We start from the raw sequence: 16,340 nt of genomic DNA, 5'->3' as shown, positions 1-16,340 counted from the left end.
CAAGTTAATAGGATGATCTCTATTTAGTTCCTGAAGAAGAAAAGACTCGCTTGAGTTTGGAAGGTGTTCGAGTAATTTCAATCCCCTTTCGTGCAAATAGGACATATGTATTATGAAGACATATAAATGAACATTTAATACGATTTTGAGCATGCTGTGGCATTTTGTTTTAATTATGACATTGACTTAGAGAAAGGAAGTGACAAAATGATATAGGTGGGGAGAAAAATGGATATTGAATCATTAGTATAATATGGGTACTTTTTTAATGAATGCTAACAAAAGGGTATTAGTAATGATTATACTATTAAATAATTAATTACGATATCTTTTTTTTAAATCAAAACATAAAAAATGCATTGAAAAGACATCGAGGATTTACGTTTTTTACATGCTTTAGTGTCAAATAACGAAATTTGAAACGAATTATTTAATAATACATATCAGTACTAAATCAATTGTAAATTTTTTTAAATATATCTGTAGCAACAACATTATATAAAGCAAAACTTACAATTTTAAAAAGCCCTCCCCCCCCCAAAAAAAACCCCTGTTCACTAGCTTTAGTGTAGACATGTGGCTTAACGCAGAGCAATTTGTAGAATCTCCTGTGTGAAAACTATTTAAAAGAAGATAAATGAAAATCCATTTTGACTCTTGATGAAGACTTTACCTGAAGATTTTGACTTTACAATAAAATACTACAACAAAAAATATTATATTTGATTTCGAAGAAAAAGAGAAAGAAATGCACAATCCATCAAAAAAGTATATGGATATTGCTCTTTATTCCGAAACTAATTACGGCACAACAAAACTGTAAATGAATATCATTGTAGAAATATTTCTTTATAACTGTTTGAAATATTTCATGTGTTGGATCATCTCCATATTTAGATTTCCTCAAACTAAGCTTTTTCAAATTGCAGCACTCAATTTTGAATATAGTATATATGAATTTTCCAGATTAAAATAGCTCAAATATATATAATTCTGTCATTTTGAGTAGAGTTATAAGCAATTGAAAATTGGAGCTCTTAATATGAAATGAGAGTTTCATTTTTTCAATATATAATAAATCTTTGAAAATAACTTTTTATGCTTTTAAATACTCAATGAAGAAGACAAAATGTTTTCCTTTTAAAAGCATGAAAGTAAATTTTTAATTTCTTTAATTAATACTAATTAAGTTAAGCATTAAAGTAAAATTTTAATTTTTAATTTTCATTACCTAATTTTTAATTTTTAATAGAAACTGATATAAATTTTGATCCCATTCGAAGGAGCAAGACGTGGAACATCACTATACCATATTTTATCCATTTCTGTTAAGTTGTTTTTAAGATATGAAATAAGAGCCAAACATTTTCAGAATAAGATTTTCAAAATTTCGGAGAAGTATTTCAATTTTGCATGATTAAAATAATCTCTCAAGTGGGACGGAAAACAGTGCATGTTTTTCAACGTTGCTTTAGATTAAGATACTTTTTCATTTTAAAATACTAAGATGATGATCGGGGAGGGGGTGGGGTCGATGCATATAACAAATTTTACTCCAGTTATATTTCAAACCAATTTCATTTGAGACCAATGGGGACCGATCTCATTTGTAGAAAAGAATTTCGAGATTTTTAATTACTAAAAAAAGCACAGAGGCGAAATTCATATAACTTGAAACATCTGAATAAATAAAACACTAAAGAAAGTACAAAGGCAATTCCATGCGTATGGATAATGCAATGTCACTGGATTCTCACAAAATACCTATAAAAATTGAAAGCTTATAAGCGCTTTTGTAACTATTTTTCGAAAATTTTATACTTTTTCTGGTAAAAAATTAAAAGTATCCTTGAAAATGATTTAAAGTTTCGTTTGGCGGAAATTTCAACATACAAATCAACTACATAAGGTTATTTATGTTTCGGTTACAAAAGAATATTTCTGAAAATAGGTATTTTGACTTATTATTCAGATGAACTAAAATGTTTTAATTTAACCTTCCATTAATAATATTATAATTACTGAACTTATATCTTTTTCCTTGATTAAAACAATATTCCTTGAAAATAATATTTATTATTTTTTTTGCAATTAAATTTGCAAATAAAAGTATGGAGTTCGAATTCCAATTTAGTCTTGTTTCATTGCTAATAGCTGAAAAAATTTAAAAATTCTTAGAGGAAAGTTACATATTAAAGACTGAAACAAAAAGTTGAATAAAAGAAAATATTAATAGATTGACATATTTGCTGCGCTTTTTTGAAACATTCCCCTAAATATTTTTTCCTGGTATCTTCGATTATTTTCGACCGATTTCATCTAAAATTTTGTCTACAAATTTTTCATTGTGCAGAATCAGTTAAAAAGAAAAATTAGAGATTACAATTTGAAAATTTGTAGGTTATGCGAATATATAAATGGGTCTTTATGCGATGCAATTTACGTATTTTTAAAGAATATATTCTTCCAAATCGAATGACCGTTTTTCCTTGAATGCAACTCTTACAGATTATGAGGAATAAATGTTCGGATATTTTTAACAAATCTGATTTCGTCATTGCAAAGAAAGTTTCTGTAAAGAATTTATGAGTGCCGTAGAGTTCTGCTACAGTGGGAAATTAAAAAGGAAAAGAGTTAAAATACGTCGCTAAAATCAGCGCAACATACTACAAAGTGAAGGTATTACGTCCAATTTTTACAAAAGAAATTTCGTTTCTTCATCTCGCTGCCTTGTCTTGATGAGATTTCACTGTTTGTTTGAATTTATTTTTGTTTAAAGTTTTTTGTTCACTAAAAGTGTTTAATGTTCACTGATTGTTTAAAGTTACAGATAATATTTTAAAAAGTACTACTGAGACAAACTCTTACACAGATATTATACATATATCTTGTCAAAATATTTCTGCAAAGTCTCCTGACTCTTCCCCAATGGTTTATTGTGTCTGTGGTCTGTTGAAAAGAGCTCTTTATAAGCCCAAATCCATCAGGATTAATGGATTCTGAAGAGTAGTAGAATAGAAATGGAAATCAATACCCCTGGAACCTTTACGGAAAAACTCTTCTATCGTAGAAGTTACGATCAGAAAAAGTCTGTCAGATCAAACATTAAAAAAAATAGTCTTTACATTTTACGCATTATTTAAACGGCCCCGAAATCGATCAGAAATGTACAAGCACCCTCTGCAAGACCATAATTTCAATACGGCAGTAACTAATATTTGTTATAGTTTGTGTTGAGGATTAATGCGATTTCTGAGAAAATAACGAAAATTAAAAATTTCTTTTTTATGATTCTTCAAATTTATATCGTGCTTTCAGGGATGGCTACACTTGGAGGGAGGAGGGCAATTGCCTCCCCCAGTCGGTTAATATTCATGAATTTCTTCAGTAAAAAATTTGCATCGTTTCAGTGAGGAGGCGTAGAGAGCTAGATATCAAAAATCTCAGCTCTAATTATTTAAATCTTAAAGTTATTATGCAATATGCCCACTCCATTTCCTTGCCATCCTCTTAACTTTGGAACGGCAGTTGCTATATTTGTAAAAGTGGTGTCTAGATATAGTGAAGTAGCCATGCGCTACTGCATAGCGCCAATTGTTGAGATAGCATCCTTATTTCGAAAACAGAATGAAATGGAGAAGAAAAATGATTTACAAAGATAGAGAGCATCGTAGATTTTGTACGAAAAGATACCTTATGGACATTAATGTGAAGAATAGAATGATTAAAACGCGCATTTCTTTCTCTTACACTGAAGTAACAAAATGATTCAAGAAAAAAAAAAAAAAAAAAAAAAAAAAAAAAAGACTGCAGTGCTCATTTGGATCCTCGTTTGAATTTGTCATTGCGCATGTTGAAGCATAGAAGACACGTTGGCACAAGCGTCCGTAATACATCGTTTAATGTCCTGCAATGTTTCTGAAAGTGTCGCATACACCTGCTGTTTATGTATCTTCGACAGAAAAAAAACCCAGTAGAGTCAGATCCGGTGAAAGTCGTGGCCAATCTTCGGAATCGCATTACCCAATTATTTGGTTCCCGATTTCCTTGAAAGAGGTATTGCTTCACTGGAAATGTCTTGTAAGCAGGAGTGCCTCATTTTGAAAACACAGATTCTTAAGATTAAACAGTAGATTCTTCCCAATATCTTGTATTATGTTCTGTAGCAGTTGTAAATATCGTGCATCCATTGAAGTGCCATTAGGGCCGACCAGCTAGTTATTGTAAATTGCTCCCCCCCCCTCTATTTTGACGAATTAAACCCATTATAATGCATGCGCAAAAGTGCGGAGGGCTTTGGAATTCGTTGTCAAACAATATAGTATATGATATGGAGGCTATTATCCACAGTTTTATATATCCAAGATTGCACTTAACTCGTTGAATGAGTTCATTGTGAAACGATTCAAATATCATATACAATATTGTAAGTGTGAAAGCGAAATGTGATTTTTTTCTTTTGCCAATTTCTACACTACTAAAAATATATTATTCCAAAAGCTCTTTTTAATGACATATGGATAAAAACGTGTGTTGTTAACTCTTTGAAGTCGTTCGCTTTTTGAAATTTAGTTTATTAAAAAACAAAAATGTCTGAAAGTAAAGATGAATGAATATAAGCTATTCCCGCCCCCTACTTGCAATTAAGTGTTCATTTGCGTCTAGAGGGGCTTTTGGATAACCATGTTCTTAACAGCCAAATTCTTTTTGATTGTTAGGAGGGTCGTGTACAGCTTATGATAACACTTTATAATCTCACTAGAAGTTTTTATTTTACCGATGTTGTTAAACAAAAGACAAATTTGATGCATAATTTTAAATTTCAATAAGCATGCAATTACCATTTGAAATTCATTGCTGTAGTAAAAATTTAATCATTTAAAAGTTCCCAACTTTTATTTTAACAGTTTATTAATCCTGACAATTTACTGCAAACAATGTATTATATTTATTAAAATTTAAGAGAATTTTTAATTTATTTAAACAAAATTTATTTTTAAATTAGTTGCTAAATTGTATCTATTAATATCTAAAAAGGAATAAATTTCTTGAGCTGAAATTTATTAAGATATATTTAGATACTAAGATTATAATTTCTAAAGATAATATTAAGTTACAGTAAATTACTAAAAATTTCAGAATTTAAAATCATAAAATAGCACAAAAGGCAACACCTGACAGATAATTTTATTTGAAAAAGATATTCTCTTACTAGCCGACATTTACTATTCACAAATAATGTAGGTATACTGCTAAAAGTAACAAAATCGAAACCCCTCCTTTCCCTTTCAAAAGCTTTTTATTAATTCAGAATTGTTGTTACTAAGCACAAAATATAAATGCAACGAAAAAAATACAGAATTTTAATGAATATAGCAATCAAATCCTGCATTTTCTAATCAATGGAAACTTTTAATAAAATTGTTTTTAAAAGAATTACTTCCTCTGACTTAAGCAGTACATCAAAGATAATTTTCAAATGATCTGTAGGATTTTTGAAAGTATGAATATTTAAATCCTTTTATTTATAATTACGGCTGTTTCAAGTACTGGTAGAAAAAAGATTGAACTCTGAAAAATATATTGTTACAAACACAATTACAAAAAAAAAAAAAAAAAAAAAAAAAGCATTTTATATTGATTTTTAAGATTTCATAAAGTATTCATAGTTAAGACTGTTTCAATTATTGGTAAGAAACAGAATGAGCTCTGAAAAATACTTTGTTGTTACAAATGCAGTTTTTCCAGAAAAGCAGCAGGTCATTTTATTTTTTATAAAATTTTCGATATTGTGTTTTGTATTAATATATTTTCTAACAAAGCAGATCAATTTACAACTTCGAAAGACTCGGAGTGTCGAATTCACTATCATCATTGTGTAAATCGGAATTTACCTACACATACCATAATATTCGGCAGAGAGCCGATATCATATCCAACATAGTCCATGAATATCAAGTTCGCTTCTGGTATAAAAAAAAATTGGAACATTAACAGAGAGACCCCGTGGAATTTACATTATTGACAGCTGATTCCGTCTAAAAAACCACGTGTTTAATTGAATTCTTAATACTCCCTGTTAAAATCGCAGATCATCCGTCTGTAAATAACTGCTTGGATATTGAAATTCAGTAGCTATTTATCTGTACGATAACAAATGTTCTGACAAAATATATCTATATATTCAAGAGGTATCCAGGAAAAAAAACCCTTTTGCTGGTGGTATAAATTTTTTTAACTAAACAATCACATTCAGAATGCTACTTTTTAAACTAGAGATTTTGTTGTTAGTTATTCAATTTTTAAAATGCTATAACTTTAAAATGCATGATATATTTCTTAAAGTCGTTGAATTTTCTTTTTCTTACATATGAATAATTAAAGTAAACATATGTTACGTTATTAGTTGCTAATTTCATGCAAAAGTGCATTCTTAAAAATAAATTTAGAGATATATCCTGAAACAAGGAATGCATTAAATCAACTAACTAGATAAAAATCCGAAGAAATCCAAGAAAACGTACTATAAAATCCCAAAAATTGTTTCAATTCAAAAATCAAAAATTTCCAAATATGTAGCCAGGTTTTTATCATACTAAGCAAGAATTAAAATTTACCCCCAAAATTCAAATTAGATCGAGATTTAAAATTAATTTTAAAGAATATGATCCACGTACAAATTTAACTGATAAAGTTGAAGGAAGAATTTTATTTTTTCCATAAAAGTGTCGAGAATTCAAAAGTAATTGTCATGCGATATACTGAAAAAAAAAAGCAATGAAAAACGAAATCTCTATTTAGGTTAATATTTTGCTATTTTATTGCGCTTCATAAAAGTAGCAGTTCTCTTTATTGGACATTTATAGCGGTAAATACATTTTTTTTTTATTTTTCAAATTTTCTGTTGAGTAAATCAAATGGAAAGGATTTCTTCTAAATTCAGAACTGTAAAGTATCTCCAACTAAATTTTGTTTTTTGGCTTACATTAAGGTTTCATGAGATGGAAATAGGTTTATAAACTGAAATTTTGGCAAACTGATGAGATTCATAAAAAAAAATTTCTCGGTTACCACATAAAATAGTTTAAATTCCGATTTGAAAAAGTCAACGAAGTTGACAGGAAATGGCTTCGAAAAAATTATAGACGATGTTGAAGCCTAATTGCACAAAATTTTTGTTTCATTTGTAAATAGTTGCATAAACCTGCCGAAGACCAGTTCGGAAACTCGTGCAATTTTCTTTTAACTGAGATGCGATGTTTGTTGAACAATAGGATGAAGAATGAACTATATTTTGAGTCCTTTTTCGAATATTATTGCTTGAAATTGGCTTGAAAATGTTTAATTTGATGCGTTTAATATGTACTTTTGAATATTTATATTATTACTCGGGGGTTCTGAATATGTTTATGTGAAAAATTTGTAATATTTCTTTTCTATCGTTCTTTCTGGCAATACATAATTCTAATATAAGAACTATTAACTGCAATTTTAAAAATTTGAATCCGAGTAGGATCTATTTGATCTATAACCAACTGTTGAAAGAAAATAGCAGAAGAAATAATTATAAAGATTCCTTGCCACGAAATGACATCCCAATCAGTGGAAACATTATAACAAAACGCAATTCCCTGAAGAGATTAATGGTGTTTTTAAAAAAAGAGACGGTTCTATTTCAATACAGGCAGTTGATTGCGAGAAGAGAAGAATTATGTTCGAATATTATATGAAGGGCATGCTTTCACAAAGGGGAATGTCGAATTTCGCGAAAAGTTAAAGGAGTATTATCCGCTTCGCTGTTCGAATTTCAAAATCGCTGGAAAATTTTGAAACGCATGTCACTAATTTATATTATTCTAAATAAAGTTTTCGAAAAAGCGAAAATCATAGTTGGTGGTTATTCCAGATCATTTGATCTTTATGTTTGTGATTTCTGATACTTTGACCGGCGTAGATTTTACTGCTGGCGCCATCTTTTGAAATCATATAGAGCTAAAAGCGCAACATTTAAAGAAAGTATTACAAAAATAAAAGAAAATTTTTACTGAAGTTTTCTTTCAAAATAATCTACGTATTCTTCACAAAACTTTTTTTTAAAAATTAAAAGTGTGATTGAAATAAAAGTTACCCTGAATAAATATTTAAAAATAAATATATCGAAAATGTCTTACTTAAAAGATTTTGGGTTATGGATAAATGATCCTAAACACTTCGTCGGTAATCTGAGAGATATGACTGCGTAGTGTACTCTGTACACTACGCATTCATCTCTCTATCAGCAAATATAAAGTAACCAATATTGCGCAGGGATATTAGGGATGCTAAATATTGAATGTTGTGGAAGCTTACCCTTCACACAATATTTGTTGTTTACACGATATTCGAGACGAATGTTGGAATATGTCATATGGGACAGTCAGCGGATGTTCCATACGATGTATTCCAACATTAGACTAGAATATATACTTGTCATAGAGCATCCATAAACAGAAAAGAACATACGATTGCTATAATAATGAAGACTCTTGAAATTAGCGTACATGGCCATTTATGAAAAAATAATGTTGCCGAGGTTAAAATTTTTAATTTTTCCGAACAATATTAAATTTTTGTACTTGAAACAACAAAAATACTTTTCAAATCTTATAACCCGTGCTTCGATAAACAAAATTGCAATTCTATCTGGTTTTTAACCCCTTAACCTACAACTACAGATATAGCCCATAGTACTATGATTGGAATGTGATAACATGATTGGATCAAACATAAATATCACGGGCATAGCTCGTAGTACGATGACCAGGCAGGAATTTCAAATAAATGTTATTGATTTATGTTATATTTTAGAGATTGTGGTAGGTATGCAAAAGAATTATCAATTATTATATCAGGTTGTAATTACCTTTAAAAATACCGGGATATTTGATATTTATATATAAATATAAATGTTTGACCCAACTTTTGGAACGTAAATCATAGGTTAAGGGGAAAAACAAAATCACTTTATTTCATAAACGAAGATCTAGGGGACCAATCTACTACATTAAAATATTCACGGGCATATTGAGGATGTTTCACGATATTTCTGTAGAGTGGATTGAATGAATACCTCATTAACATTGAGATACTGTACGGTATCTCCACAATGTTGTTCACTATTTTTCTAAATGCTTTACAATATCGAAAAAATATCGTAGCAATATTGCAGATTATCTTGTGTTGCTTAAGCAACTATTACAAGAATTCATATAGCTGAGGAAAGGTAGTAATATTCTTGTAAATGAAGTAGAAATATAAACTTTGAAATCCTGTTTCAAAAGATACATTTTAAATTGTTGTTTCCCTAGAAAAATGTGGAAAAGAGTCTGAACTTATTAGAAATCTCCAACGGGCATATTCTTATAGTTTATAAATGAACACTTCCCTCTGTTGTAACTCAACGGGGAGGAAAAGGGGTGTCGATATCCTGGGTGGTGATCTAGGGATAATCATGAAAACGAAAAATTACATCGTTTCACATTAAAAGCAAATATAACGGGGAAGGAGAAAAGTATTGCCTTGCCCCATACGTCATTCTAAATAACAAGTTTACAGGTAAGTTTTTAAGCAAACAACATTGAAAAACCATTGCTTTACGACAACAGCAACAAAATATTGAAAACAATTTGGCAATATCGAGCAATATCATGAATACCGGACATTGAATCAACAGTATCGAGCAATATCATGAATACCGGGCATTGAATCAACAGTATCGAGCAATATCATGAATACCGGGCATTGAATCAACAGTATCGAGCAATATCATGAATACCGGGCATTGAATCAACAGTATCGAGCAATATCATGAATACCGGGCATTGAATCAACAGTATCGAGCAATATCATGAATACCAGACATTGAATCAACAGTATTTAATAATAAAAAAAAAAGAGGTCTGGAATTTTTAACAGTTGAAATTTTAAAGATACATTTTGGCACAAATATAAGTTTTAGCTTTATAATTCATTTGAGATTTTATTTGAGAAAACTCTTTGGAACTATTTCTCTTCAAAAAGTCGAATAATATATAATACTACTCAGCGTTGTAAATAGTATTTCAGATTCTACATTCAATAATGATTAACAACATTAAAAAAAATTATACTGTAAATTCGTTTAAAAAAGTTGGTCAACGTTGTAATTGCAAAATTGTAATTTCTGTATTTAACAATGATACATTTTAACCTATTCGTATACAATAACGAGTCTAATTCGCTTTTCGAATTACTGAATTTTTTAATTTTAAATCTGAAATGAAGTATTAAGTAATTTAAAATACAAAAATAAACTCTTACAGATCTATAATATCTCAAATGCCCTTATGTTATTATAAAATTAAAATAATAAATGTCCCGAATAAGGTGTGACATCTAATTATGAAGTTAAAAAAATTAATTCCTTGAATTTACTTATGTATTTTTTCTGGAGTAATCGGACAATTTGAGCACATTTATTTAAATCCTGATTTTCATCCTTTGTCCCTGTTTTCATAAAAAACATCCGGCTTTTAATCGAAATGTACTAGACCGTCCTTTATTTATGTACTCATCTAATGTGAGAAATCCAAGATCTCAAAACTCGAGGTAATCTCTCATTAATGAAGACAGTACGATATTGCTTCTTTCCAAGAAAGAAATTACTGCAGGGAAACACCTAAAAAGTGATCACTGAAACAAGCCAAAAATGAAAGAAAGGAGGGCCTTAGAATACTGCTGGTCATTTACAGTTTGAGGAAAGGGACTTAGAGAAATTAACCTCGTATTGTGTATCCTTTGAATAAAAAGGATGTTTGTTCATTGAGTAAACACAAAATAAAATGCATCAGTAGAAAAAAAAAAGAATTAGAAATGGTTATATATTGCCGCATTGAAGAAAGACAGTCGAATCTCCGTGGCCGAGTGGTCATGGCACAGGTCTCATAATCAAGAGACCTTGAGTTCAAACCCGCTAGAGATAATGGGATTCATTGTATGTGTAAATATTTAATTACTTGATTTTATGTTTTCCTTTATTTCATGTTCCAGAAGATACTGGATATTTCTTTAGTTTACCAGACAAGTGTTCTGGACTTTTCTTGAAAGCAGAAGATTTGTCAGTCACTGTATTCTGAGTTCAGTTAATAAATTGGTTTAGCCCTATATCTTGTGTGTCATTGAGTTCTATACTAAAGTATCTACGTGACAATATATATATAATTAAAAAGTAAACAAAAGTTTAGTGTTATTCTTTAGTAACTTCAGAGAATATCGTAAAATAATATAGTTTTACTCTAACTAGTACAGTAGCTAGCGCTTGGTGTGATCTCGGCGGAACTTAAATTTGATAATATTAACCGATTGATAATAACCGAATCCGCTAGAATCAACTATGGTTTTTATCGCATCAAGGGAAAAGAAACACTTTCCCCAGGGCTTACTGAAATTTATTTCAAAAATAATGTTAAAAGTTTATTCACTCTTGGAAATAGATAATAATTATTCCTTAATAGTTCACATGCATATTTTTCGCACATATTCTATTATAAAATTTGTTGAGCAACACTAAACGAGGCGCTTTAAAATAACAAAACCTTAATTCCTTTCGGCTTCCGTTGGAGGATTTTCTTTAACACATTTGTCATCAGCTCAAACATTAATGTATATTGCTTAGTCAATTATATACTTCAAAACTGATAACATTAAAGGAATACTTTTTATGTACAATTGAATACGTCGGTTCGATACCAGATGATTTTCATAATATAAAGCAAATTATAACATTAATCGCGGTCACATTAAGCGATGCCCACTATATCAATTTTATCTCTATACAATTTTTTTTATATTTTTAATAAAATTTTTAAATAACTCTTCGTATTATAAAACTTTTCGTAGTTTTAATTTCTGGATTTATATTTACACGCGTTGTGATATTAAACACATTTGTTTGTGTGACCTTATCAATGCTACGTATCTGAGAGCAAATTTGAACATAAATTAAAAATAGACCATTCAACTTTAAAACGTTACAATCTTTCGGTGTGTCAGTTTAAACGTTCGAATGTCCTTTAATTTTTTTTCAAAAATTAATTTGCTTAGTTATTAATTATGAGACCTATTAATGGTAGACGTAAAGATGGCATTTTAAATTCATTAAGAATGATAACTTTTCTTACTTAACTTTTTAAAAACTTCTTATATAAGGTACGAATATTCATTAAAATATGCTTAACACATTGGTTCTCACTTGACTCGTCTGCGATTCATACTATCTAATTAGATGAACCCCTTCTCTGCTAGAATTCAGAGATGGTAGGGAAGAAATCATCTAATTTGAGAGGTGATTCAATTGACAGGCTTAAACCATGGAAGCAACGTGTTAAATGTACAACACTTTATATAAAAGTTGACATAAAATGCAGATCGAAGTGTTTTTCACCTGTCATCAATGATGCCGCTCACAGTATGGTGAAGAGAAAATTATCAAAATATTCTTGATTTTTATGTGAAACTCAATTTCATTTTCAGTGTTTCATTTTTTATAAATATTTGGCTTTCAAATATTTTTTAGTTTAATAACTAATTTTCTTTCTTCAACAAACGAATTTCTTTAAGACAATTTTTTAAATAGGAATGAAAACCACAAACTAACTACTCTGACCCGCCGGAAGGCACACGAAAAAACCACCAGCAATACTGGTGGGAACTGTGATTGAGTCCTAAGGACCATCACCGGCCACGATACAATCCTTTCCCTAAGGAAGTACGTCCCGTCATTGATGGGAGGAGCCAGACCTCCACCTTTTTGCGTACTCATAAGGGTGGCGAGAACCAACTACCATACCGGAAACTTTTCATTCTCAATTTTCAATGTTCACCCCCCCCCTCGTGGGACCAAGAAGGGAAAATGAAGAGCTTGCCATTTTAACAAAGTTTTTGTGCCTTTTTTTTTCAACAAAATTACGATAGCAGGTGTGCACATTTATTTTTTGCATCTACAAATAAGAGAAATGAAGCTATTATTTCTTCATTTATTCTCGTATAGATTCAGAAGTATGTTTTTAATACTTCCTAAATTTAACAAAATGTTATTTCATGAGAAAAACCAACAATATTTCTAAAAGTTTGTATCTAAAATAAAGGGAATTATTTCTGAATTTCGGATTTAAACTAAAAAATACAAACGCAATATATAGTGGGCCCAAAAAATAGGTATACACTTCAAAAGTTTGAGATATTTCATAAATAAAAAGTTGAATTTTACTTCGAAATAATCGAATTTTCCCACTGTCTACACTATTGCCCTTTCTCTCTCGCTAAGTGAAAAAAAAAAAGTTTTTTCGTCCCTTTTCATAAAAGTAATGGATACGAAATTTTGCCGAAACCCGATGTCACAAAACTGAGTATATACTCTTAACGAATTTATAAATTTCTTACCACTTTAAAAAAAAGAAATTCTTTAAAATATTATTACAATTGCGTATGAAAAATAAAAACGTAATAGTTTTTCAGTTTTAAAAACTCAAAAATTAGCTATAGGAGGAAAACTTTTGAAAAAAATGGTTGTTTAGCCATCAAATGGCCAAATTCAATCTGTACGGAAGCGACGGACGATATAAAGTGTGGAAGGAGGTTAGAAAAGAACTAGATCCTAGGAATACCGTAAAGATGGTTAAGTATGGAGGTGGATCCGTCCTCCTTTGGGGATGTATAGCAGCAGGAGGAGTACGAAATTGTTTTTATTGATGGCATTATGGATAGAATGGCATATTTTGACATCTTAAAGAATAATTTACGAAAAAAGTGCTGAAAAAGTAGGGCTTGGATCAAACTACGTCTTCCAAAAAGATTATAACCGGAAACATACGGCAGAAATAGTCAAGTCGTATTTGTTGTACCACTGCAAGCAGCAGCTAGATACCCCACCGCAATCTTCAGACCAAAATATAGAAAATTTATGGGTTCAGTTGAAAAAAATCTGCCCATGAACAAGATATGATGAGTAAAGAGGATTGAAAGAAGGTCTTAAGAGTGGACGAAAATTTCGACTGAAATAACAAAGTAGCTAGTGGAAGCCATGCCCAAACGATTGGGAGCCGTGGTCCAGGCTAATATGCGACTAAGTATTAGTTTGCTATTTTTATGGAAATTAATAAAGTATTTAGTATAAAATATTTAGAATTAATAAAGTATTAGTATTATATTTATTCGTTTTTTAAAAAAATAAATTCAATTTCGTAATTATTTTCTTTACACATTGGAAAAGGAGGACAAATAGTATTAAAAATAAAAAACATGATTTTCTTATAGCAAAATTAATTTCTTTACGTAAAATCATATGTAACACGTTTAGGTGCATACTCAATTTTGAGACTCGCCTGTTATGAGTAAAATAAAGCATAGTCAAAATTAAGGAAATTAAAATAATTTTCTTAGAATAATTACCTAATACTTTATATTTGCTAAAAATAATTAAAATTTCTAAAAGCAATTCTATAAATATATATTTATAAAGGCTGCATAAAAGTGTTCTAACATAGATAATATAGAATAATACGATCCTATAAATTATACAGGGTTTTTAGATTAATTCTTAAGCACATCATTAAATGAAAAAAAAAAGACAACAACGACGACATTTTTGAAGATCATTCAAATTTTTAACTTACCTATTACAATGCATTGCTTTGACTTTAATTATTTCATTTTGGCGTGATCCAAAACAGTCTATGCATAAATAAACGTGACAAGTACTACACATCCAGTTGATTTGAATAACATTATTTCACACAGTTTTAACTTGCAATTTACTGCATCTTCAACAGAATACCACCCTTTAATTTTTCTTTGTTTATGCGGAAAATTGGGTGTTGTGATGGATCTTTCAATCTCATGGCATTTTTACTGCCATGTTTTCCATCATTTGAAATTCAGAAGTCTCTGCAATTGCCGTTTAAATTTTAATCGATATTATATATAGGCACTGCTTACAATACTATTCAACAAGAACCACGATATATAAATCCAATATATGCTCTTCTTCCTTGCCACGTCATAGTGATGCCATTTATGGAAACCTAAACCTAGATCGTCAACATATTTATTATAGCTTTGAATGGCAATAAAGATATAATGAAAATTTAAATAATGGCCGCATTTTAGAGATTATGAAAAGTGATTGAGTAACACTTTTATTTTTGGATATTTTCTATTTATTGCGGGGAAAAATACACTAAGTCATAAGCATTCCCAAAAAAGAATCCCAAAACATCCGTATCTTGAATCCTCTTTCTCTGCATTTTTTAAGCATATTTTATATCACATCCAACAGTTCTTTATTTGATCCCGGGGATAAAGGTGGGTCCTGGTCTAGGGTAATGCTGATTGGAAAATAAAACTGGCACTTACGGTTCAATCGTTTGCAGTTGCAGCCAGCCTGGGCAACTATACTTCACGGCCCTTCCTTCCAAAACCCTTCCTCTAAAAGTTTATAGACAATCGAGGTAGGGTGACGGCGTCAGGTAGGTGATAGCATTCTTGCGTTCGCAACTTTTGGAAGGCTCGACTCTGAGGGACACAGGTTCGACCTGGAAATGGGACTATTGTCAATCTTCCGACTCGTATGGCTTCGGCTGTCTGATCCCTAATAGGAATGACGAATATTTTATAAACGGTAATTATGCAAGAATTATCAAAGAGTCACAAATACCAGTGATCAATACTTTTCAAAGAGAGGAGTGATTCAAATCCTTGATATGATTTTACTGGTGCTATTTCGATTACAGGTCCTGAATCGTGATAGAAAGTAACAATCGATACGATCTATACAATTAAAGCTAAAAAGCGAGAATTCAGTCATGCATAGGTAAAGTCCCTTACGCACGGACGCACGTTCCAGGGATAGCCCCCCCCCCATTTATGTTGCTGGATTTAGTTATCACAGTCAAAGAGTTTCTCATTTTACAAAGAGCTCCACGCGCACTTTCAGTCTGGTGCATTTTGCCCTCTTCCGCCTCACTTGTGGTTTTCCAGGGTTCTTTGATGTTTTTCATTTTACTGACAATTTGCGCAAAAACTGCCGATCGACATAAACAGGCGAGAATGGTCCTAAAGCGCCGTTCCCATGAACCGCTGCCTTTACGGATATGGTCGTAAATCTGCCAACTGACCCATTGTATGACCACCTTCCAGAGCTTCCCGCAAATTGTCGGTAAAATGAACCGACATCAAAGAACTCCGGGGCAAACTACAAGAAATGGAAAAGAGGGGAAAATGCGTCGGTCTCAAACTGCGTTCCCACGACCTGTGCGTTTGCAAAC

The sequence above is a fragment of the Argiope bruennichi genome, chromosome X2 (genome assembly GCF_947563725.1).
Source record: "Argiope bruennichi chromosome X2, qqArgBrue1.1, whole genome shotgun sequence".
NCBI lineage: Eukaryota > Metazoa > Arthropoda > Arachnida > Araneae > Araneidae > Argiope > Argiope bruennichi.
Note: the sequence above shows the minus strand (reverse complement) of the source record.